Source organism: Alligator mississippiensis, chromosome 1 (genome assembly GCF_030867095.1).
Source record: "Alligator mississippiensis isolate rAllMis1 chromosome 1, rAllMis1, whole genome shotgun sequence".
Lineage (NCBI taxonomy): Eukaryota > Metazoa > Chordata > Crocodylia > Alligatoridae > Alligator > Alligator mississippiensis.
The window spans coordinates 27,445,981-27,473,361 of NC_081824.1; the positions used below are offsets into that span (position 1 = coordinate 27,445,981).

Consider the following 27,381-nt stretch of genomic DNA (forward strand, 5'->3'; position numbering starts at 1 on the left):
GGAAGCTTGTGTAGTCTTCAGCTAAACAGACATCCGAAACTTCAGAAGCTTACCTGAAACGTTACTTAGGAAGGTAGCATGGGAGAGGTGGTCTGGGGGCTGTGGAGTGGAAGGGTGAGACTGAGGAAATGGAGAAACAGTAGTGCAGGAAACAAGAGTGAGCAGGGGAAGCTGAGTTGCAAAAGTAGGTGGAAGCATGGACTCATGGGGAGATATGGAGTGGCAGTGATGGGGGAACTGGGGACTCATCTCACAACTATGTGTTCTCCCTTCTGTAAAAAAAAAAGGAACCTGGAAGGTGCTGAGCATAAAAATAAAAATAAAGAGGAGTTGCAAGGGGGGGGGGGGGGGGAAATCAGGGATTTCTTGTTTCATAATAAACCTGAAATTCTTCAGTCTAACGCATGCAAATATTAACTCTTGAAGGGGGGGGGGGGGGGTCAATGTGTGTTGGGGACATGAGAACAATTCTCAGCCAGGGTTTGAGCATTAAGGTGTCCTGTCTGGGGAAGGGGAAGATGTTCAGTCTCCTCGGGAGTACAACTTGCATACAGAAGCAACTAAACCTGCAACTCTAGCCTTTCAGTGAATCATATTAACATAAATAAGCTAAATTTATTTAAGAGTTTCATTTACAAACTTCTCTCTCACTGTGCTAGGCACAGCACAGACACACAACACAAAGGCAATCCCTACCCCTATTTACAGTTTAAGCAAGTCTTCTGATGGCAAGTAGTTTCTGAAAATCCATTTTTGCCCTTGGATATTGCTATGCTTTTTAACTAACATTTCTTTCTTTCAGTAGAAAAATGCAAGTGGTGGCTTGGAAATTATACAACTCTTTCTGCATAAATAATCTTTTAGATTCATATTTATTTATAAAAGGCCCTAGTTTCATATGCTGTTCTTTTAACATCTTCCAACATACCAATGTGTTATGTTTTATGTCTTTCAAAACTTATCCTGGAACAGTCTATGATTATTAACACCCCCCTCAATTGACAGGATAATTGCCATCTTTTACTTCCAAATATCTAAAAGACAAGTCTATTTACCATTAAAGCAAAATGTAGAATATGCCATTGTCTTCTGTGGGAGTTAGATAAAACTCTAAATAATCTACAAATCCATGTGAACCAATTCAGAAGATAAATTGAGGGACATGTAGAATTTGAAAATTCCCTGTTTTTTATTTAGCCATCCCTTTACCAACTCTGCATAAGATGGCTGCATCAACTATAAATTTGTTTAGAGCTACATACATTTTTACCACAACAATTCAGCCCAATAATCTGTTTAGCAGACTGAATGTTGAAGCTAATAACATTTAGCACTTGTGCAACTTGTTACAAATTCAAACTGCTTTGCTTTTATAGGCAGTTCTGTGGCTCATCATGGATCTGATGAGATATACATCAAAATATGTAATCAAAATGTGAAATGCTGTAATTAGCTTGTGAAATAGACATTATTAGAGCTGAAAAAAAAAACATTCAGTCTTTGTCCAAAAATGGGACACAATTTTTCTGTAGAAATTTTCAGCAAGAAAATTATATTTTTCAACTAGCTATCATTGTTAATCCAATTTATGCCTAAATTTCCACATGAGCCAAAGGTCCAACTCAAATAAGAGGACTTGGGTTCTGCAACATCAAATGTTTCAGAATTCAGTTCCTACAATGAAATTCAATGCCCAAAGTTTTAGGCATTAGACTACTGAAATCATGATTTCATGGATGCCTACAGTCCTGGATGAGGTAGGGAGGGGTAAGAAGAGTTAGGTCCTCAGTAAGGTGACCCAACAAAGGGGGAAAATAATTGAGAGCTAGCTAATAAGAAAATACTAAGCACAGGGCTATGCTTAAAGTCCCACCTCTTTCTTGGAACTTATGCCCCTGAATCAGTGAGATGCTTCCATTTATTGGGATGCTAACCCAATATTGAGTGTAGGCAGCTGTAACATTGTTGCAAAAAGCCCATGCCTTGACAAAATGGCAGGGAAAGGTGAATATATAATATATAATAGCCGGGTAATAGAGTATTTACCCTGTGTTCTAGACCTTCTGCCTAAAAGAATCCAAACCTACATGTCTATATTCACAAAGAGATCATCAGGCTGTAGGCTGGCAGGGGTGAGGAGAGATGGAGAGAACACCCTTCACTCTTCCCATTCAAGCTGGCCCACAATGCAGCCAAGATTTATGGAGCCAGGTGTAGAAGAAGCAAATAATATGTTTGCTACCTAATGTTGACACTTGTACTAAAGACAGTTTGCTTGTTTCTTATTATATTTTATGTATATATAAAGTATTGGATGAAGATCATAAAATCAGAGAAAGTGTTTATGCTCTCTCTGGCCCAGAACAACCTAAAACCTGGTACTTGGAATACTCTTCTGAGAGGAAAGAGCAAGGAAGGAAGGAGATATAGGTCTGAAACCTCTTCGGCAACAACAACAAGAGAAAGAAATCAAGTTTTCAATATCTGTGAGGAGTGCTCTCCTCCTTCAACTTTAATATTAGGATTGGAACATCACTACCGAGTTTGGCAGTGATTTTCTGTCAAGGAACAAAAGAAGTGTGACCCATACCCTATTTTTGAGAAAATGGAGTTATGTACCACCTAGGAGCATTGCATAAGGCATCTAAGCTCCAGACAGGTGAGTATTTAAGACACACAGCTATCTTCTGCATTTCCCTATTGATTATCTTAGGCATGCTGAGTTTTGTACATTCATCCTAAGGCCCCCAACTCTCCCTATGCATTCCCCATTGCTTTGGGAAAGAGGCCAGATGCCTAAAAGTTCAGTGTTAAAGTGCTCAGAATTGCTTAAATGCCTTTATGAATCTTGGCTTCATGACCTATCTAAAGCCTTGTTGTAAGTCAACTGAGAAAACAAAAGCTTAATTAAATATCAGACTTTTCTAAATTCAAGTATTACTGTCTGTATACTGGATCACATAGGTAAAGGTTTGTTTCTCCTGTGCTATTATCTATGCCATTACCATTGTTATTGCTACATGGATACCACTAATATATACTTCATACAACAGGAAGAGAAGAAAAAGCTTTATCACAGCACTAGAGACACAAACTCTTTTTTCCCCTATCATTCAATCTCTTGAAAATCTCTTGTGAAAAAAATGATATAATTACATAGCAATTCATGATAGTGGCATGTTATTTTTAGTGTGTCTGGGAGAATGTGTTACTGAGTTTCTCCGAGTCTTGGAAATCTAATGTCAAATGTCCAGCTTTAATACAAACATTCAGAGCAATAGGCAACTCATGGCTCCTTTCAAATTAGACAGTTTTAAATGCCTTGAGATTCAGTTAAGCTACCCAAAAGGCATATTACATAGTTTAATATTATATATTATATATTTCCAGAGCCACAAGAGAATAAACTAAACTAATAATCTAATGACAGAAGTTATGGAGGTTGTAGAGAAGTTTTAGCCATCTCAAGATTACTGGAGTTGCAATTGCTATTATACTCATTTACTTCTATGTCAAACTAAGAAACTGAGCATACTTGTTACTCCTTGCGTAAAACCACAAGTGAGATACAATGGTCAGAGTGACTAATGAAGGCTACCTCTCAGTTTCTCAAGGCAGACATATGGGACAGCATGTTGAAGCTGTTGACACAGAAACAATGTTTTTACAGACCTATCTAAGCTTGACGCGAATTAAATTTGTAGATGTTCCACCTTCACAAATGGAACAGATCTAAACCTGGGATAAGACACCAAAGAGAGTCTGGCTTTGTTTGGAGAGAAAGCTTGTTTTCGTGCTCAGCCCTTATGCACACTTCACCAGTTGGCAAGCAAAATCAGATGAGTACACACAGATATGATACGAGCCCGCTGGAGTCTAAGTGCATGTAAACAGGCAGGGAAGGATATGGTTATGCTGATAGAAACACCCTACAAATATTGAGAATTACATGAGGTCACTGAGGTAAATTCAGTCTTGCACAAAGGCAATGGCAAACTGTAAGAGGTGCATGCTACGAGAAGTAGAAGGTTGTGGGTTAGCTCCTAATTGGCTGCTGCATCACTTAAAGTAATCCAAAAGAGGCAACAGCAGAAGTAAGGGCAAGTAGCAGGAAATAGATAAAACTCAGGAGCTGGGGGGGAAGGGGGCGAGATGGAGGATCCATAAGAATTGCTGTTTACTGGGTCAGACCATAGGTCCCTCTTGCCCAATATCCTGTGTCTACCAGGGGTGTCATCACTTACCCCTGGATACTGGAGCAGAGAGCAGCAGGAGCTTGCAGAGATGCCACAGACTCCTACTCTCCCCACCAACACCACCTTAATGTGGACCTGCAGCCTGCCCTGCCCACACCCCCCCACCCTTTATCATTACACACCACCAGCCACCATCTGCTGCTGCAACCACCTGCAGTGACAGAGGATGCACATGCCTCCCTCCCCAACCCCCTCAGCAAACACTACCTGCTTTCTTACTAGATGCTCTGGAAGTGCCCTTGTTTACCCTCCTGTGCTGAGTCCTCTTCTCCAACCCTGCTCCCAGTGTCTTGTATAAGGCTTGGGATTCCCCCCAAACCCAAACAGGGCAGGTGAAAAGACAAGGGCTTGGGCTCCAGCTCTAGGTCCACCAGCAGCTGCAGAGTAAGGCTGAGTAAGCCAGCAGCGTGCATCCCCTGCCCCTATTGTGTGCGTCTTTGTATACCTTTTTGTATTTAACCCCCAGACTCTCACACATACACCACCCCCAAAAAGTGCCCCCCTCACCCAGTGCAGCCAAAGGAGGCATCCTGGACCCTCCCCTGCAGGAAGCCACCCTCATTCAGCCAGGCAAAGGAGAAGTGCACAGCTCCCCATCACACACTCCCTTCTCACCTAGGCTACCATAGTGAGGCAGTGCTGAGGGGGCTGCCATACCAGTTGCCACCAACTAGGGGGCAGCCAATAAGATTGAGGAGAGCTTGCAGGTCCAGGGGGCCCCCCCAAATGGGGCCATAGGATCCCCAAACCCAATCAGGGCAGGCAAAAAGACAAGGGCTTGGGCTTCAGCTCCTCCAGCAGCTGCTCCACAGAGCTGGGAAAGGTAAAGGACCTCCCAGCAAGACAAGACTAACAATACCTGCAGGGACCAGCTGTGCCTCATTAACAGGCCCCCCATCCACTCAGCCTCCCCCAGCTCTGCAAACCGAGATGCTCAAATGAGCCACCATAGCTACACCCAAGCTGCTGCATGGAGCCAAGGCCCTCCACCACCTCTGCCCACACCACCTTGGGCAATCAGGGTCCCCTCCCCAGCATCAGGCAGCAGGGTGTGCTGCCACATGCCTGAGATAGAGCCCCTGCCCTTTCAAACATACAGGTGGGTGCTCACTCAGGCAGTGGGGGCCTGTGACAGGGGGCCTCCTCAGGGCCGAACTCCCTGGCCCACCCACCTGTTCTTGGGCCAACCACCTGCCTTCTCACCTGCCATGCCTTGGTGTTAATTGATTCACTGATTGATGTCAGTTAAGCAGGAGGCTGCCCATTTTAGTGCCCCGATGCCAGGGGGCGCTCTCTGTGGCTCCTATCCTCCCCAGTACCACAGCCCAAGCCTCGCAGATGGCATCTAGGTGTTCATCTCCTCACCAGTCCCACGCTGGGCCCCAGAATCATCCAAACAGGACCCCTCTATGATCCCTCCAATCAAGCAGCCTCTCCACCTTCATCCAGGCTACCTAGCCCCCCAAAGCCATTTTCCCCCTCTCAGATGTGGTCCCCCAGGACCTTCAGCTACTAGCCCTGGCCCACCTCCAGGCCAGTCGGGACCCCAGGCCCCTGGCGCTTGGGCATCCCTCGCAGTAGGCCCCTGGCCCTTTTGATCCTCCCGGTCCTGGCCCCAGCATGGGCCAGTTGAGGGTACTCTCTCATCCGGGTCAGGTCTCAAGGCCCTCGCTTTCTCCCAGGGTCCACCCTCTGGGCCCCTCAAACAAATACAGGGTTACCCACCCAGTGGTGGGGGCAAGGGGTTAAGGCACCCCTACCCACCTTTCACTGGGGTGGTAACTGGCCTGGCATTTCCTGGGGGCTCCCACACCACTGAGAGCCCCACCAGGCCACCCACTCCCAGCAGGGTGCAGTTTTAGGTCATGCCCAGGACCAGGAGCCTCCTTACCTTCCCCTACAGCTCCTCCCTTACCTCCAGATTGTTCTCAGCAACCCTCCAGCTAGACAATGTTACTGCCTGGCCCCCAGGCAGCCAAACTGCCCTGTTTATATAGGCAGCCCTTGCCTCCAAAATGGCTGCCCTCGTCAGGCACCTGGTGGCTGCCAGCTCCAGGCCCTTAAAGTGGCAGGCACACACAGTGCCCTGCCACAGGGCCCCAAGGATTATGACAGCCCCCAGACACTACAGCAAAGGAATTTTCTACCTTGTCATGGAGGCTGCTGTGCAGAAGGTGGTGGAGAAGGACTGCACTCTTGGAAGCAAGCAAAACCCCCTCATGTCCCTGGAGGATCTGGGCACCCAGAGGTTCCTCATCCCCATCCCTTCTTATCTCTCTAACTGGGCCCTCATGCTGTTCCTGAAAGGCCTTGGGGAGTCCTCTCCCTGGTCACCACCCTCCTACTGGGGTGCTGGGACCTCGGCCTCCACCACATCCAATCCTTCCCCTGCCATGTCACCATCCAGCTGGTGGCAGTGGCAAAGGTGAAGGCAGAGGTGTGGGGAGCGTCAATAAGGTCTTCTACACAGGCACTAGGGCACCTCCAAAAGTGTCTCTTCAACCAGCAATGGAGGCCACCATGGACCCCCGTCTAAACAGGGGTCCCACTGCCATCATCACCTCTGACACTTAATCTCCAGCATCCAGCGCCCCCACAAGCTCAGCCCCCCTCCCTCCCCCGCCCCCCCCCACTACAGCCATTAGGGACAGTGAGTCAGCTGAAGATAGGCTCTATCTCTGCTCTATGCAGCCATAACTCTGAAGAAATCTTTTCTTTTTCGTTCTGCCTTTAAAAAAAAAAAAAATGTGCATGTAAGAAAATACAGTGTCATGGATACAAAGCTATTGCGCTCTACTTTCTGCCTGCCACATTAGCAAAGAATGAGAGTGTGAAATTCTAATCAACCAATGGTCCATGTGATAATAGATTAAGTATATTTGAATTTGATTCTGCACCCATCTGACAAAAAGTTTCCTTTCTCAAGAAAGGTAATTAGCTATGTTAGTCTGAAGTCAAGCACAAGGCAGGGCAATATAGTCATTCATAGATAAAGCCTACTTTGTTAGATGCTAACACTGGAAGCTAGCAGTGGAAAACTTTGAACCTTTATCTGATCCTTTCACCTACACTAACCTCTGGTAGTCTATCTCTCTTTCCACTGCTAACACTGGAAGCTAGCAGTGGAAAACTTATAGATTCATAGATGTTAGGGTCGGAAGGAACCTCAATAGATCATCGAATCCGACTCCCTGCATAAGCAGGAAAGAGTGCTGGGTCTAGATGACCCCAGCTAGATGGTTAGCTAACCTCCTCTTGAAGACCCCCAGGGTAGGGGAGAGCACCACCTCCCTTGAGAGCCCGTTCCAGACCTTGGCCACTCGAACTGTGAAGAAGTTCTTCCTAATGTCCAATCTAAATCTGCTGTCTGCTAGCTTGTGGCCATTATTTCTTGTAACCCCCGGGGGCGCCTTGGTGAATAAAACCTCACCAATTCCTTTCTGTACCCCTGTGATGAACTTATAGGCAGCCACAAGGTCACCTCTCAACCTTCTCTTGCGGAGGCTGAAGAGGTTCAGGTTCTCTAGGCTCTCCTCATAAGGCTTGGTCTGTAAGCTCTTAACCATACGAGTGGCCCTTCTCTGCACTCTCTACAGGTTATCCGCATCCCTCTTGAAGTGCGGCGCCCAGAATTGGATGCAGTACTCCAACTGCGGTCTGACCAGCACCTGATAGAGGGGAAATATCACCTCCTTGGATCTATTCGTCATGCATCTGCTGATGCACAATAAAGTGCCATTGGCTTTTCTGATGGCTTCGTCACACTGCCGACTCATGTTCATCTTGGAGTCCACTAGGACTCCAAGATCCCTCTCCATTTCCATGCCACCCAGCAGGTCATTCCCTAGGCTGTAGGTGTGCTGGACATTTTTCCTCCCTAGGTGCAGCACTTTGCATTTCTCCTTGTTGAACTGCATTCTGTTGTTTTCTGCCCACTTGTTCAACCTGACCAGGTCTGCTTGCAGCTGTTCCCTGCCCTCTGGCGTGTCTACTTCTCCCCATAGCTTTGTGTCATCTGCAAACTTGGACGGAGTACATTTCACTCCCTCGTCCAAGTCGCTGATGAAGACATTAAAGAGTATCGGTCCAAGCACCGAGCCCTGCGGGACCCCACTGCCCACACCCTTCCAGGTCGAAACTGACCCATCCACCACGACTCTCTTCCATCTCATCCAGTTCTTCCAAGTGACTCTGCACCATCTCAGGGTCTACGCGTGGTAGTCTGGCGTCTTGCTGCTGCCTCTCTACAACCCCAGTGAGAGACTTGTCGTGCCCCTCGCTTAGGAACACTGAGGCAAAGAACTCATTGAGGAGTTCAGCCTTGTCCCCCCTGTCTGTCACCAATTGTTTCTGCCCATTTAGCAAGAGTCCTATTCCTCCCTGGGCCTTCCTTTTACTCCCTATATATCTAAAAAACAATTTCTTGTTGTCCTTTACTTGGGATGCCATCCTCAGCTCCATGGTAGCTTTGGCCTGTCTAACTGCCTCCCTACAAGTGCGAGCAGAGGAGGTATATTCGTCTTTGGTGATCTCTCCCTGTTTCCACTTTTTATGTGCTCCCCTTTTGGCCCTTAGGCTGCCCTGGATTTCTCTGGTCAGCCAAGAAAGCCTCCTGGCCCCTTTCCCTCTTTTTCCTCACATCAGGATCGTCTCAGTTTGTGCCCGAAGGATCATTTCCTTAAAGCACAGCCACCCTTCTTGGGCTCCCATCCCTTCAAAACTCCTACTCTGCAGTGCGTCCTTGACTAATCGCCTGAGTTCATTGAAATCAGCTTTCCTAAAGTCTAGCACTTTCACCCTACTAGTTACCTTACCCACTCAAACTTTGACCCTTTATCTGATCCTTTCACCAACACTAACCTCTGGTAGTCTCTCCCACAGGACCCGGTAGGTATTGGCATTAGTTGAATTCCGTGAGAAGAGTGCTTCATGGAAAGCCCTCACCCTTTCTTGCAGCTCACTGGGATCCTTGAAGGGGTTATCATTCTCCACCAGGAGGCAAGTGATGCACTTCTTGGCACCCATCCTTCTCTCCTAGGCATTAAAGAAGTGGAAGCCATGTTCCATCTCCTGGAGGAGCCGAACACACAAGCAGATGAACATGCCATAGGTGTGGTGGTCGCCCAGAACTCAGATCTCTTCCTACCTCTCCTGACACTCTCCACAAAGTTATGAGGTATCTGGGTCAGCAACCAGATGCCTCTCCAGGTCCAGCACTTCCCTCTTGACCTGCTCTCTAGCTACCTCCCAGTGTCAGGAGAGTCCCAAGTTGTAGCGGCAACAGTACTGCCTGATACTTACCTTTCCCATGTTCCACCATCTCCAAAGGTGATGGAGGGAAAGGCTGCTGCTGTTCATACCAGGCCAAACAGAACTCCTGGAAAGTGGTTTTGAGGCCCATGTCTTCCAGCAGGTTGTTACTGAAGTGCCAGTAGGCCAGCCCTGGATACTCAGCCTGCAGCATGACCCAACTATACACTAGATGATGGTTGCTGAAGGGGGTCAGCTTAGTGCTGAAGGCATGGACTTGAGCAGTGTTTAACACAGAGACGTTGATTCAATTCAGCATGACTGCTGCTCCTCCTCTCTGACAAGGGTAAACATGCTGGTGTCATCAGGGAATGCCAGACATCCACCAGGGAGTGGTCAGTGATGACCCCCACCCTGAGGATGTCCATGACAACCCAGCTCCACTCCCTGCCAGTGTGCTCTTGAACCTTGAGGGTGATGTTAAATTCCCCACCAAGGACAAAGCACTTAAAAGCCTCAGGTTGCTGCCTGCCCATCGAAATGCACAGGAACATAGAGGCTCACCAAGTTGAAGATGACCCCTGTATTTGGACCTGGAGACAAAGCAAGCAGCCTGGCACTACCTCAATGGCAAGAAGGACCTCCAGCTGCAGGCTTCACAAGAAGAGGGTCACTACCTCACAGGATGCTTCAATTAAGTGGCTGAATTAGACTCTGTCTCTCCACTCCAGCTGCCAGTTAGCTTCAGCAGACAGAGTTGTGTACCATATCTTGCAGGAAGAGCACAGAGTACATCCCCTTCTGGAGGATGAAGAGTACCTGGCAGCTGCAGAGACCCATCCTGCCACCACACACATTAAGGATCACCACAGTGAGGGATCTCATGGGTGAGGGATGTTGTTAGGCTTGGCAGAACTTTCATAGGAGGCAATGCCAGCCAAGGGGACCATCAGCAATCCCGATGTCCTCCCATAGGGGTAAAGCAGGTGTGGGCAATTATTTCAGGTGGAGGGCTGCTTACCAAGCTGTGGCAAGCTGCCGAGGGCCACCTGCCTTTTTACAGGTGCCGCGCCCCCGGTCACCATTTTGAGACTGGAAGTCCCTCTCCTAACCTCTGACTTTTGCCACTGGCAGTCCCTCTCCTTACCCCTAGAGGTACTTCTTTGGAGAATAGGATCTGCAAAGTGACATGTACAATCTTTTCGTATTTACTCATATAAAAGTTTAAAGAAGATAATGGATTTTCATGAAAATTGCAAAAAAAGATACATTTCAGTGAAATCAAGTATTTAATGTATCTGCTAGAAACCAACAAACTACAATATTTTCGCAATAGAAAAAACTAAATGCAAGATACAGATAAATTTGTCTAAGACAGGACCTGTATAAGCTGAAAAACCTCCACTAGCCAGAACGTTTCTATGGTTGTGGCTAGGTAGTTCCTGCTGTAAGAAAGAAAACTGTCTAAACTGGAACTTTTTATGGTCCTGTGCAGTTGGGTGTGAGACAGGTTTCACTGCATATCAAAATAGACCCTTCAGTTTCATTTTTGCTTTCTATAATGGCTTCAAAAATGATAGGCTCTAGTACTGTAATGAACATCCTCCCCTCCACCCCCACCCGCCATAAGATGAAAGAATAAATGTTAGTGAGGCTTATTGGGTGGCTGCAGAATGAAGCACTCAAAAACGTTCAGCGCTGGCATAACTCCCATTGATTCTAGTGCAGTTAGACCAGGACTAAATTAGGCCCATTCAGCAAAGCACATGCTTAAATATTGTATATAACTGAGGTTTCAAACTACAACAAACCAATGATTAGCTCCCAAAGAACTTTAGATCTATCTAGCCAGGGATAACAACTGGTGATTTTCTCTAGGATAAATACAAGGCATATTTGGACAAATTTAGACTGTGTCAAAAATGGAATCTGGAAGTTTTCAGCAAGTTTTCCCATGGAAAGCAGGCACTAGTTTAAAAAAAAAGAAAAAGAAAAGAAGTAGAAAACAGTTAAAAAACAGTTTAAATGAAAAATGATCCTAACCAATATGTTTTTATATAGTGACTCAACATTGGATAGGTTCCTTCATATATTATCATAACAATAAAAATGATGCCTAATATTTGCTTGTTTGTTTCCATTTTCCTTCCATTAAGAGAGAGAGGAAGAACTGTCTCCTTTTAAAAGTCATTTCCAAAATTAGTGGTTACAGTGGTAGAGGTAGAGGTAGAGATATGTAGCAATACATATAAGAAATGTGTCACTGAATCCTATGCTTAAACTTGTAACAACTGAGGAGCAAGATTCTTATCTGTACCTTTACCTAGACCTGTTTTTGCTCCAGAATTTTAAGACCAAAGAAGGGTGATATTCCTTAAAAATACACAGATCATAGATGCCAAAAAGATCACTCTCTATATATTGTCTGGTATATCTTGCAAAGAATCACAAAGGTTGCACGAGAGTATTGGATCTGAATTAAATAAAAACCTAAGAGGAGCCATAAGATAAGAATATATAAATTATTATAAGAGCAGGTTGCTTTTATATCCTTTCCCATTTAATTACAATCATTGTCATGAAAATGGATTATATAGTGCTGTTTTCTGTTCTCATTATCATCTTTGTCATAGGAATGAGAAATCCAAACTTTAATGCTTGTCAGTTTTAGTGGAACGCTGTGTAATTCTTTAACCTTTGTACAACTTTGTCATTTTATTGGCTGCCTATTTCACTTCTTTTGCATTTAAACCTCTATAGCCTGAAGTAATGAAGTGGAATGGGTAACCAATCCTAAAACAACATATTGAAAAGGTCAGAGCAGTTCAGCATTGTATAATCCATATAATAAATTAGACATCACAAAGCTTATTCCCATGAAAAATGCTAACAAAATATGCTAACATGAATTTATTTCAATAAAGATAATTTATATAGCGAAAGACTGACCTATTCTTCTTACAATTTTAATATTTTTATGACCTCCCAAGGTACTGTGCTGTAATATCAAATTGTTTCTTAAGGAATACATGTATATGTTTTTAATGAACTTTGGAGATACTTATTGAAAATATGCAGGAATAGTAATACTTGTACTAGAAATAATATTATTTATCGCCTTCCAATTCCTGCTCATTTTAAATACTAGGATATATTTACAAGGTACATTTAAAATATCAGAAGAACTAAAATGCATTCATACTTTACAAAGCCTAGAAAATATGCCCAGCATTTATATGATGAAAGTCCATTGTTAAGTATTTTTATTTAACCCCTAACCCAACAAAAACCTTTAAGCATTTGCTTAAATCCATGCTAGCAAAACAACAAAACTCTTACTAACTTCATATGCTCAACCATCCTTTCTAAATAAATCTGCCTTTCTAAATTGGGACTTTATGTATTCAAATATCATTGGTCAGATATTACAAATCTATAAAGCTGCAAATATTGTACAATTGCTATTGAGATACTTAATCTTAAGCCAAAATTGGCAAAAGTGTAAGCCTCTTCTACCTCCCCTTAACACCTAGGCCTTGATTCAGAAAAGCACTGATTACTTTGTGTTATGCACATAATCAGTATGACTACTTGCTTGGAGATCTGCACATATTACACATGTTCACTTAAAACTGGGGGTTTAGCCAAATGTAATGCCATGCATAGCTGAGCAAATAAAATGACAAGGAGTGGGGCAGGGAAGAGTGGTAGATATTTGTTCAAGTGTTTTAAATTGACTGATGTTGGTCCTAGCCACAGCTCTTCACATGAGCATTTAGGGAGGTGGAGTATAGAGAATTGCCTAGAAGCTCAAATGATTCAAATTCTATTTCTGGATCAGCCACTAGTTTACAAGACCATGGACTATTTTCTGTGCCTGTTTTTCTCTGTCTGTGACTCAGTCTGTAAAGTAGGAATGGTTGTACTGGTTTTTGTAAAGTTCTTTGAGACCTGTGGATCAAACCATTTGGTGTTTTAAAGATCAACTTTTCCTAGAAACTGTGTTTGTGGAAAGAACTTTAATTTTTCATTTTCTAAAATCAAATATTTATGTAAATTGAAATCTACATATGCAAGTACAATTCTATAACTGAAATCAAGGAGTATCCTATATTTTGTATAGCCAATCACATGAAAAAAACAAAAAATAAAAGCAACTCAAACTTTGAAAATTTAATCAGTTAACAGGTTAGCAAGGTTGCATTTTATTTGGAGGGGCAAGGGCAAGAGGGACACAGACACCAGGCTAAAGTAATATTAAATTCTAATATATCTTGTTGCGATTTTTTAACTCAGTCCTAGCACATCATTCTTTTTAATGTTTCTGATCTAAGACATTCACATTGCTGTTATCAAAATTCCCTCCCTCCTTTCTGATGCCAAGGTGCAATTACTCGTTGTTTATGAGTCTTCAGCAGGTTTTCGTCTTATGTTTAACATGCACATATTATTTATTGCATTCCTCTCACTTTGAAAGGTTTAATTTAAACAACAGCAATGGGGGGCAGTTAGATTTGTCTGCTCTTATGTATTTTTTGGATTCTATTCTGTTCTTTTCCAGTCTAGTAAAGCACGTGCTGAACTTTAAGGCTGAAAAAGATTCTAGTGACTCCAGCAGGATTATTCATTTGCTGCAGGCTATATACATGATGTATGAGGATCTCTCTCCTCACTTTTCCCCCCAACTCCAGGGCCTTGCTTTCAGGATCTTGTCTAATCATGTCACTATTTGAAATATATCAGTATATTCCATACTTCTGATTTGCAGTAACACAAATTAATATAGTTCCAAGCCTCACAAAACACAGCAATTAGATATCAATATACTCTTTATGCAAGTTAAAAAAATACTAAAGTTGAAAAGTTAGCATTCAAAATTTGAAACAAAATCCATGAATGGATCATGGATTGGGTCTCATTATAATTATGTCCTTAATTGCAAGATCACGTACCATTTTTTTACATAAGATGCCTGCTGCATTCAAAGAGAGGCTAGTTATCCAGAATTTCTTGTTTCCACTCCCTCAGGTCTCTCATGACTTACACCATTCAATCACTGTGCTAAATACAAGTTCATGGATGTTTCTGAGATGGTCTTACCTTAAGATCTGAGTGCTCATAATAGATTTAATCTCACAGGACTGCTGTAAAAATAAGTGGTATTTCTATCCTCATTTTAAAGGTAGGAAACTAAGATGAAAGAAATTAAAGCCAAAATTATTTTCTAATTAAAATAAAAGAGCAAAAACAACATAAAGGATGAAGTATGCTCAGCAGAGAGGCATTTTTTGCAGACCTGAGTTGCTAAAACTCAACATTAGTTCCAAACGCAGGAAGAACCTCAAATTGTTTTTGCGGTTGATATGTTTTCTTCGATCAAATGTATGGCTGGTATAGACTTAAACAAGCTTTGGGATATCATAGTACCCTTCCTCAGGCCTCTGCAGTAAGGGTACTGTGAGACCTAAAAATGGCCTGCATCTATACCAGCCATAGAGTTGGCCCAAAAAAGATACTGCCACATTAATTATTGCTTATCTCCTGGACCATCACGGTAACAACATCACCTCAACACTATTAAATTATTTTTCTATTTTTATTATGTGTATTGTTAAAGCTGTACACTTTGTGTTCAGATTCAGATTGTTTATCCTGTTCTAATATAGTACAGGTTCTTGTTTGCCCATGAACCCAGGCAATGCAAAAATAGATATTTTCCATCCTTACAATTTATGGGAATAGTTGACACAAAACTTGAATTGCTTATCATTTCCATTGTACACACCCCAAATTGGCTGAAAAATAAGCCCTCAGGATGGGAAAAAATATCAATGGTTTCCTAACTTCTATTTATTTTGGTCAGGAAATTACCATAATTTCAGATTCCAAATGTAGAGATTAATGCAATAAATATGCAAAATTGCACAACCACAGTTACAATGAGTTCTAAATGTTTTATTGCCAGGAAAGTGATGGTCCTCTATACTGCAAGTGACAGGTTTAATGAAAATAGGAAAGCATACTACATAACAAAAAGTTTCAAGTTGGCAATCAGAGATTAATATATTTTCTTTTAACAAAGATTCAACAAGGTTATTTTCATGTGACTGTTGCTTTAACCAAATAGATTTCTAAGATGGATGTTTGTTTTCCCTGGACTGTTGGGTGAAGAAAGATAAACAATATCCTAGGATAGTATTTAAAAATATTTGTGTAATACTGTTGTTGCCAAGACTTGAGGATGAATACTGAAGAATAGATGCCTTATTTTTCTTAGGTCATGTTGTGTCGTTGCATATTCCATAGTGAAAATATCAGATACACTGGAAGGACTGGTTACTCACCAGACATCAAGGTCTGATTTAATCACCTATTAAAGTCAGTGGAAAGAATCCCATAGTGGATGGATCAAGCCTTAAGCATCCATATAGCCCAGGTTTGTATGCTTTATAACCAACATGGTAATACAGGAACAGAGCAACAAAATCCAAAACGTTTAATAGTTTCTGCCTACAACAATGTCTGCTTTAAATAATAAAATTGGGTATTTATGAGGAATGGGGAGAAAAACTCAGGCCATATTGCTGGAAGGGCAAAATGGTTGTGCAGAGAAGGGTTGCAGAAAAAAGAAGGAAGGAATCACTGAGGGCATCTACACGTGCACTTTATTGCTCTTTAGTGCTGTTAACTCATTAGCTCCCCAGTAAAGTGTCACCATCTACACATTCGCTCATATTAGGACTCAGTAAATTAACTCCACCATAGGATAGTACTGTCTGGGACAAGTAGTATCCTATGGCAGCATTACTTATGCCATTGCAGGGCACATGTAAATGGTGATGGGGCTGACTGGAGCACGAGGGTGCTACAGTTCAGGGGATGCCTGCTGGGTAGCCCAACACCGTAGCAACCTCCTGCCCCAACCAGCCCCTCCACTACCTGTCCCCATCACTTGGAGCTTGGGGCTGACCCCTTGAGGCTGCTGACAGCCTGGGGCTGCTCTGCTCAGGCTCAGATTGCTGCTGTCTTGGGCGTATGTGTAAATGCTACATCTGGGAGCAGCTGACTCCAGCTGAATTCTGCCAAAGTTTATTGTGTCAAATTAGTTGATCGTGTAGATGCACCTGCTGAGGTATTTGAAGATTTGAAGATGGGGAGAAACAATATACAAGAGAAAAGTATGCAGAAGAGCATGGGCGACTGGTGCCATCTTAGTCAGAAGGAGCACATGACACCCCAGCAACCAGTCAGTGATTGAGGGGCACCCCCCCACAGCCAATCTCACCAACTGGGGAGGGGGGATCCTACCACGGCAAAACTCACTGACCAGAAAGTGGCCACAGTGCTCCTGGAAGCAGCCACGGCACTTCTGGAAGTGGCCATGGTGCTACATTAGGGGCTCCCAGTCTGTGGCTGGCACTCACAGCGGGGAAGCACCCACACTCCTTCTTGCCCCCCCTGCCCATTGCATAAGCAGGGAATACAGCCAGTCCAGAGGTGCACCAGCTTTCTCAGGGGGTGCACGTACACCCCTGTGCAAATGCTATGCATCACCACTGTAGAAGAGATAGATATGAATAAAAAGTTGATAAGAGAATCTGAGAGACTCCAAGGAAAGCAGAATAGCAGCCACTGCTAAGCAGGAACCCACACAGGTTAGAAAAGCTGCTGAAGGGAATCTAAAGGAGTCGAATGATAAGAGATGGGATTCTGGGGAAGAAAGAAGGCTACATTGCTGTAGATTATGTGCTGTAGACTAGTGGAATGGACCTAATGGTGGATTAGGAATGTGAGACTGAAGTATATCATTGTGGGGGACAGGGTGGATTATGAAGAAGGCATCTTGAGGAGGTGGGAAGACGGATTCATGGGATAATGGAATCACAAGCCAGGGAGGTGGTTATTAGGAGAAGGAACATCAGACACACAAGATTATCTTTAAACCTGCATATAGTCTTTGACTTCAATAGTAAAAAGTCAGGTGCTTGTGGCCAAGCCCATGAAAGTCTTTTGTAGGATCAGGGTCTAAATTACTAAAATTTACGGGTACCACCCTTTCCTCTGGTTCTCACCTGCCACAACTTGGATCTCAAAAAGGGAGGAAAGAGATTAATGAGATGTTAATTGGTACCCATGGAATAACCTGTCCCGATCTATTACATTGATCAATGCATTTTATTACTTTTCTTATCTTTTCCCTTACAGTGGCCCAGGTTGGAGATGGCAATAGGCTCGAGCCTCTCCCTGGACCACCCTGAGACTCAAGGGGAGACCTTCAGCTGCAGGATCTCCCAGGTAAGTGATGGCAGGTGGCCCAATGAGGTTAATTGCCTTGTTAATAGTCTATGTGTTGGGTGGTTTTGATTCCACATTGCAGATCACGTAGGGAGTCTCTGGCTTCCTCCCTCCACACGTAGTATTCAAAAACACAATCCCCACTCATTTGCTCAGGAGTCTTTAAAAGAAAATGAGAAGTCTAAAGGCCCAAGCCTTTGTATGCCGCCATTAATTGCCTCATTAGCAGAAGGCACTTCCCGCGTTCCTTGCTCTACGTGGGTGCATGCACCTGGAGAGAGCCTAGGATTATTGCCTCTCCAGGATTAGCCTCTAGTGTCCCCAGATTCCTCAGTTTCACTGGGTTCCAGCCCAGGAATGCCACTTTCCTTCACTGAGGGACCGACCTGCAAGTCTTGCTAGTTACGGTGGATCTCCCGCCAGATGCCTCCACCTTCCCTGCACTTCTTGGCACCACGGGGTTTGCCAGCAGGGTGGTTCTTCAGCCGTTGCCTGCCTCTCCCTTCAGGAATCCACCACCTTATGCCTCCACTCTCTCCACCTATCAAGCGCCGCAAAATTTACTGGCAGGATGATTTCTTCCGGGCGTAGCCCCACTGTTTCTCTTGGGAATCAGTCACTCAAAGTTTCTGCTTTGTGCATAATGAATATCACCGAACTTCCTGGGGTCCATCTGGGAGTCCCGTAAGTCCTCTTCTCTTCTTCCAAATTCCGTCATCCCTGACTGCCTCACTTGGTGCCCAAAGGCCTCTTCTTCAGGGTTTTCCCTTTCTTTTATTCCTAAAGCTTGCTTCCTATTGGCTGCCCATGCAGGGAGTAGGGGGAGTTCCCACAGCTGTTGAGGATCTTTCCCAAGTAACAGGGTTCCTAACAGGGACCCTGTTACAATCGGTATTAAATTAAAATGGTTAAAAACCTGGAGTGACTATAAAATGTTATCTGAATGCGAAGATATAACCCATGATGGCTTTTATGGTTTGTATTCCATATCATTTTCCTGAAACTTTGAATAAGTATATTTTGGTACAATGACTTTTAAATTAGATTATATCCAAGAGACTGATGGAATTACAGAACTATTCATTTGCATTGTTACTTCCAGCACAACAAAAACAATGGTTGATGGATTTTAATAAATTTTAGAGTTTGAATTTTAACAGTGCTGTATTTCTCTTGCGATACTCAAGAGCTGATAGAAAATCCTGATTTTTAGATGCAGTGGGCACATCTACATAAGACGCTATGTCACTGTAGCAATGCACTATGGCAACATAGCTTCTGCAGGCAAAAACCATGATGCCACAGCTATGCCATCATAGCAACACGCACCCTCAGTATAGTGCATCGCTGCAGCAATGTAGCAGCTAAAAATAACCATGTACGGCATAGTCAGTACAGTATGGGCTGTTACTGCACCATCATTTAGTAGTTCCAAAAGGACATACTAAATGATGGCATGGTAACAACAGCACCACAGGGCCATGTGTAGATGTGCCCAGTGATAATTCATTATAATCCATGAACATTTCTGACAAATAAAGCTAGAGCTATTTAGAGCCAAATTATTACTTAGTAAAAGTAGTATTGGAGTAACATCTGGAAATTCAATGATACCAGGGGCCAGATCATGTTTCATCTATTAGGTATGTAAGTGGAATCCTATTTTACCTTCTCCCAAAGAATCATTAGTGTATCTAATTTGTAATATTTCTTTGTCGTGCCCTTCAGACTTGATCACAAAAAGCACCAAGGATCCATTCACAGACCATGCTGGGACAAGAAATGCAAAACCGGTCAACATATCTCCACCAGCCCCACAATAACTACACCCCACAATAGAACCATCACCATTCCTGGATCCTACACCTGCACCTCCAGAAATGTAATATACCTCATCCAATGCACCAAATGCCCTGATAGAAAATATGTAGGAGAAACAAAACAACAACTGTGCACCAAAATGAACGGACGCTGAAAATCTAGCAAATACGAGATAATTCTTGTACAAGAATACCCAACTACCTGCGGGGGCACACTTCTCACAAGACAGTCACTCCCTCTCCGAACTCTCAGTTCTAATCCTCAAAGGGAACTTACAAAACACCTTTTGTAGTTAAGCCTACCAACTTCACTTCATAAATCTACTGGATACAAAAAATCATGGACTCAATATACAAGTACACCCCTGAAACACCGAAGATGCTGCATTTTAGCTGCTTTTGGATTTTCAATGTCTATATTGAGTCCATACAAAAAGCTAAGAACTTTTTTCCAACTACTCAGTTAGTCTAATAAAATATATCAAATCTACTCAAAGAACCTTGCCTACCTTTTAGGTGAATGGATTTTCAGAATGGATTGGGATCATATTTAGATGTCTCAAAGGTGGAACAGGATCCAACCCTGAGACTTTCGTGATAGATACTCCACAAACACAGAATAAACAACAAAAGAATGAAAGAGACTGGTAAGGGATGAGTAATTAAAAACATTATCCACTTTTTCCAGATGTGGATCAAGGTACAACAAGTACTTAACTTATCCATTCAAGATAATACAGAAAGCCTATGGTTAAGTAGGGAACTGAACCCAAATCTCTTAAGTTCCAGCTTAGTACCTAACCACTGGACTATAATGATCACTGGGTTCAATAAATAGAGACATACAAGAATGAGAAGAACTAACAACAAACTTTAAGTGTGGAGCAGTAGGCAAACTTCTGCAGGTCCTTTGTCTCTCTCTAATTGAGAAATGAGCTACTTAACTAGGAAACCATCTCCCAACTGCCCTAGTCCCTCAGTCTCCTTTTAGGTTGCTTCCTTAACTTATTACTTCTATCAATACAACTTCCCACTTAGCAACTACAAAAATAAATTAACATAAACTTCCATTAACACCCATCTACAGAGGAAAGGTTACTAGTACTGCACTCTGAAGTGCAACTTTATCACTCACTTTCCCTTTCACGCTTCTGCAGCTCTCTTAACATGTCTTCGAGAAACTGTCTTCTCAGATTGACAAATTATTGGTTTGGGTGGGGAGCTTTCCCTCCAAGCAGTGCTGATGCATAGGGGGTGCATGGGGGTGTGAGTGCCGGTGCACCCCCTGAGCAGCTGCGCTTGCTGCTTAAGTGATGGGCAGGGGGGGCAAGCAGGAACACCGGTACCCACCCCTTCAAGCGCCAGCCAATCGCTGCAGCCGCTACCAAAAGCAGCTGCAGCCACTCCCAGAAGCGGCTGCAGTGATCGGCCGTTGCGGGATTGGCCAGTTAGCAGGATCAGCCATGGAGGGGACCGCCCCGCCGGTTGGCAGGATCAGTCATGGGGGGACTTCTCCTGTTGGCCGGACTGGTCATGGGGCAGTGGGAGGGGGCACGTGCCCCCCACCCCGACTAAGGTGTCACCAGTCATCCATGCCTCCTTGATAGACTTAAATCTTTATACTGGGATCCAGTTGACTTGTGCTTTTGGCAACCGTGCTTTTGACCATCGTATTGAGTTAATTGCCTACAAACTGCTGAGGCTGATTCTTTTTTCTGCGTGATAATATTTGCATTTGTGTTTGAAGGAACTTTTCTTAAGGACATGGTTATGACTAGTGCTATGTATCAAATTATTTCTTAAGAAAATTGTCCAGAATAGGGCTGGGACAGCCAAGAAGCTCATCAGGAAGCCTGACTGTTGTACCTTCTTGTACTGCAAACACACATTTAAGTAGATTCAGTTTCTCACAAACTGTTGGGCATAAAATTGATGTCACCTCCCTTGGAACCACAATGAGTTTGTACAAATGTATATGTCTATATCAGACGTGAACAACACATCTCCCTTTCACTAGTTTATTTGTTCCTGAATGTACAGTTATTTTAATATTTGTTGGACTTAGTTTTGGACTAAATTTCAATTTTCTACATACCTATTCTAGTAAAATATTAACCTGAGCTCTTATGTTAAATTTAAATGAAACTATTGCTCCTTGCACTTCTACTGGTAAAATCCCATCTCTCTCATTGATCTCCCTTCATTTAGCTATATCTATATAAAATTCCTTTAGTGTTATCTCAGCTGTATGAACCTGAGGGGGGTTTTTTTTGTTTGTTTGAGATCTGTAGCACTTAGCAAAATAGTTCCTTTTTGAAGAAATTGCAGTTCAAACAGATCTTTCTAATCGCAGCACAAGGTTTTGGGTCATATTGCTTTTTACATTTGCTTTTTTAATTTATCACTCTCTTTGCCAATGAAAATTCCACCCTGTGAAGTGGCTTCTTACCAGCAAAAAGTTCTACTCTGTGAGGTGGCTTTTTCTGGCCACATTCTTTCATGCCTAATGCATGGACAATACACTTTTAGTGCATTCAGTTCTGCAGCTTCAGCCTTCACTGTTTCTGCTGCCCTGCACATTTCAATAGTCTTTCCTAGGGACAAGTCTCCCTCATGCAGAATGTTTTTCTTGTATGAAGTATTTGCAATGCCACAGATATTACTCTCTCTAATCAGAGAGACAGTCTCCAAAAGCACAGTTCTTACTCAGTCTCTTTAGTTCCATGACATAGCAATTTATACCATCTCCTGTTCTTTGTCTGCACATAAAAAATGAGTCTTTCAAGGATCTCTCTCTTTTTTTATTTATTTTTTTTTTTTTTGGCATGTAATACTCCTCAAATTTGAATAGTCTTACTCTTAACTGCATATTTTCACCTTCTGCCAAAATAAAGGTGTTTTAAAACTGCCAGGGCTTCCTCCCTCAAGGTGTGCAAGAAGATTGAGGATTTGACTTTGTCATTGTTCTCTTTTGCCTCTGTGGTTGTTAGACTCCTGTCAAAACTTTGTCTGTACACGCTCCAGTTCTTTAGTACATTGCCCAAAATAAGAAAGGCAGGTGGAGGTTGCAAATGTTTAATGACTAACTGTCTTTTTTACTTAGAACATAACTTAGAACTTGGAACATGGCCAGGAAGATCAGTTAGAGACCCTTGTCCTTCAACATGGCTGTGTTGCTCCACTTGCTCTCAGTTTCCAGCTTCTTTTTCAAATTGGAATTCAAATTTTTTAATGTTCTTTCATATTCACCACTTCTGATACTCTGTAAAGATGATCTTATTCAATAAATACAAGCATACAAGAATGATAAGTACTAACAACAAACATTAATTGTGGAGCAGTAGACATGCCTCTGCAGACCCTCTTCCTGTCTCTAACTGACTAACAAGCTACTAAACTGAGGAACTCTCTCTCAGTAATTCAGCTCCCTAAATCTTCTGGCAAGAAGCAACCCTAAATTATTATTTCTATCACTGCATGGATAACCTAGATCCTGCTTTACCTCTAAGACATCCAAGTCATGCTCAGAGAGCTTTTTCAGGATTTAAGTCTCTATACAAAATGTTGATCTAGCCTGCTTGAGTCCATGGAAAGCTGAGGCTCTCTCCTTCCCAGGATATATCAAGAGCCACAAACAAATACTGTAAGATAATAATACAACTTACACATCGCAGCCCAACTTTTTACTTTATACAATAATCAAGTACGAGACTTAAGTTAGTCAAACTTGGTCACATTGAGGTATTCCATGCTGAGTATCTGCCTCAGATGGCCTTTAAAAGAAGTCAGTTGTTCAGCTGTTTCCAAGAACAAGGCTGAGGAGATGTTTCAGGAACATGCCCTAGGGGGAAGAAAGTGTAGGCTATGGTAAAAGTAATTATTGTCCACAACAGGGGTCGGCAACCTATGTAGGCTGGAGTTGTGGCTTCAGCAGCATTCAGTGACAGGGCGGGGGCTGTATCTGCACTGTGCCAGAGTCATCCACCTGGAGCTCTAGTGGAGAAGGAGATGTCTTGGTGTCACATTGCAGTCAGCTGCTTGGGGTTCTGATGTAGGTCAGCTTTTGCAGTGCCATGCTCCAACTGAGGGCATATATGTCTGTGTTCACAGACCCAATAAAGTAGATTGGGTCACCACTAGGGCAATGCGAAGCTTCAGTCACTGATTTGATTTGGCAGAAATTTGGCCCAATTTGGTGGCTGAATCTCTGAATCCATATTGAATGAAGAGAGTCTTTAATCTCTCCAAATTGAATCAGAACCCTCTGAATCAATTTGGAGAGATTCAGATAGATTTGATGATTCAAACATAGACACATCTTTAAATGGTTTTTCTACATACCTCAAGGTACAAGGCTGCTTGTGAATGATGAGATGGTAGGGCAGATGAAGCATCCCACGGGAGTATGGGGGGCTTTGAGACTGGTGCCTCCTGGATCTGGGGGGGCACCTGGAATCCCCCTGTGGCCATTCAGAAAGTTGGAGGGCTGCGGGGAGGAGGTCCCCAGCACGCTCAGCAGTGGACCCAGAAGTGGACCAGAAGAATTTCTGGGGCTCCCTGCGCTCCTGTGAGACACTCCATCCACCCCACCATCTCAGTATTCATGAGTTGTGCCTGCTACCTCAAAGTATGTAGAAAAAAACATTTAAACTTGTGTCTACGGTCAAATCACTGATTCTCTGAATCAGCACCAAATCTTCAGATTTGGATTCAGCTGAATCGAATCAGGACAGTGATTCAAATCAATTAATCAAATCACTGTCCCCCAATTTGAGCCAAATCTTAATTGAATACAGCCCACTTCACAAGCCCCGAGTCACTACTTATGTGGGCATTGGCTGGTGCCAGTAACTGCACCAGGACCTGATCTAAGCAAGTTGTGGGGGGGGGGGGGTGAGGGGGAGAGGGAGGAGGGGCTAGCAGGCCCACTGTGGGGGATGGCAAATATGGGAACTAAAAAATAGTCCAGGCAGGGTTGGGGGGAGTAGGAAAACTGAAGTCCCAGGGCTGAAGCAAGCTGCTTGGCTTTCCCATCCCTGGGGCTGTGTTCTGAATGTAAATATGTTTGGTTAGGTAAGGCACAGGTTAACCTATCCTCATAGTACATCTCCTAATGTGAACTAAGCTGGATTAGGCCAGCCATTTTTTGGCTAGTCTAAACTCCCTGAACATACATAGAGCTCAGTACTATATAAAAAATAAACTAAGTAGGGTTAGATTCATAGATGCTAGGGTCGGAAGGGACCTCAATAGATCGTCGAGTCCGACCCCCTGCATAAGCAGGAAAGAGTGCTGGGTTCAGATGACCCCAGCTAGATGCTCATCTAACCTCCTCTTGAAAACCTCCAGGGTAGGGGAGAGCACCACCTCCCTTGGGAGCCCATTCCAGATTTTGGCCACTGTAACTGTGAAGAAGTTCCTCCTAGTGTCCAGTCTAAATCTGCTCTCTACTAGCTTGTGGCCATTATTTCTTGTGACCCTCCAGGGGCGCCTTGATGAGTAAAGCCTCACCAATTCCCTTCTGTGCCCCCATGATGAATTTATAGGCAGCCACAAAGTCACCTCTCAACCTTCTCTTCTGGAGGCTGAAGAGGTCCAGATGCCCTAGTCTCTCCTCATAGGGCTTGGCCTGCAAGCCCTTAACCATATGAGTGGCCCTTCTCTGGACCCTCTCCAGGTTATCCACATCTCTCTTGAAGTGTGGTGCCCAAAACTGGACGCAGTACTCCAACTGTGGTCTGACCAGCACCTGATAGAGGGGAAGTATCACCTCCGTGGCTCTATTTGTCAGGCACCTGTTGATGCATGATAAAGTGCAGTTAGCTTTTCTGATGACTTCATCACACTGACGACTCATGTTCACCTTGGAGTCCACTAGGACTCCAAGATCCCTTTCCGCTTCTGTGCTACCAAGCAGGTCATTTCCTAAGCAGTAGTTGTGCTGGACATTTTTCCGACCTAGGTGCAGCACTTTGCATTTCTCCTTGTTAAATTGCACTCTATTGATTTCTGCCCATTTGTCCAACCTGTCCAGGTCTGCCTGTAGTTGTTCCCTGCCCTCCAGTGTGTCCACTTCTCCCCAGTTTTGTATCATCTGCAAACTTGGACAGAGTACACTTCACTCCCTCGTCCAAGTCACCAATGAAGACATTGAAGAGTATCGGTCCAAGGACCGAGCCCTGTGGGACCCCACTGCCCACACCCTTCCAGGTCGATACTGACCCATCCACCACCACTCTCTGGGTATAACCCTCTAGCCAATTTGCCACCCACCAGACTATGTAATCATCCAAGTCACAGCCTCTTACTTTGTTCACTAGTAAGGGGTGGGATACCATATCGAAGGCCTTCCTGAAGTCTAAGTAGATGGTGTCAACCCCTACTCCTGCATCCAGGTGTTTTGTAACCTGGTCTTAAAAAGAGACGAGATTAATGAGGCATGATCTACCTGCTACGAACCCATGCTGGTTTCCCCTCAGTGTAATTTTTCCTGCTGGGCTCTTGCATATATAAGCCTTAATAATCTTTTCAAAGACTTTGCCAAGGATGGAGGTAAGACTGACTGGCCTATAGTTGCCTGGATCCTCCTTCCTCCCCTTCTTGAAAATAGGGGTCACATTGGCCCTTTTCCAGTCTTCCAGGACCTGGCCCATACACCATAAGTGTTCAAATATTCTTGCCAGTGGCTGTGCAATGACATCAGCCAGTGCCTTCAGTACCCTCAGATGGAGCTCATCCGGGCCTGCCGACTTAAACACATCCAGTTCTTCCAAGTGACTCTGCAACATCTCAGGATCTCTGCTTGGTAGTCTGGTGCCCTGCTGTTGTCTCTCTCCAATCCCAGTGAGAGACTTGTCTTGCCCCTCATTTAGGAACACTGAGGCAAAGAACTCATTGAGGAGTTCAGCCTTGTCCCCCCTGTCTGTCACCAATTGCTTTTGCCCATTCAGTAACGATCCTGTTCCACCCTGGGCCTTTCTTTTACTCCCTATATATGTGAAAGACATTTTTTTGTTATCCTTAACTTGGGATGCCATCTTCAGCTCCATGGTAGCTTTGGCCTTTCTAACTGCCTCCCTACAACTGCAAGCTGAGGAGGTATAGTCCTCTTTAGTAATCTCTCCCTGTTTCCACTGCTTATATGCCCCCTTTTTGCCCTTAGGCTGCTCTCGATTTTTTCTGGTCAGCCAGGGAAGCCTCTTAGCCCCTTTCTCCCCTTCCCCCCACATTGGGATCGTCTCCCTCTGTGCCCAAAGGATTGTTTCCTTAAGGCACAGCCACCCTTCCTGGCCTCCCATCTTGCAAATCTCTTACTCTGCAGTGCATCATAGACTAAACACCTGAGTTTGCTGAAGTCAGCCTTCCTAAAGTCTAACACTTCCACCCTACTAGTTACCTTACCCACTCTATGCCTTATGATGAATTCTATTATTTAGTGCTCACTATCCCCCAGGTGACCACTGATCTGTAGGTCCCCTACCATGTCATCCCCTGTTGCCAATACCCGGTACAGTAAGTCATTCCCCCTAATGGGACCATGTACCTCCTGTGTCAGGTGGAGGTCCTGTACACAGGATAGGAACCTGTGTGAACAGTGGGAATTTGCTGTCTGCATCTCCCAGCAGATGTCAGGGTAGTTTAAGTCCCCCATGACTACCGCCTCCCTAGCCTTTATGGTCTCTGAGAGCTGCCTCAGGAGTTCTGAATCTAGTTCTTCCTCTTGGTGTGGGGGTGTGTAACACACCCCTACCACCAAATCT

At 43.9% G+C, this 27,381-nt stretch overlaps 1 long non-coding RNA gene across 1 annotated transcript; it reads left to right on the forward strand.

The window, feature by feature from the left end:
• The first annotated feature begins 17,434 nt into the window (after positions 1–17,434).
• LOC109284373 (uncharacterized) lies at positions 17,435–21,741 on the forward strand. The gene is made up of 2 exons (XR_002091811.2): positions 17,435–17,801; positions 19,530–21,741. It is a non-coding gene; the product is annotated as an uncharacterized LOC109284373 (long non-coding RNA).
• Positions 21,742–27,381: the final 5,640 nt, after the last annotated feature.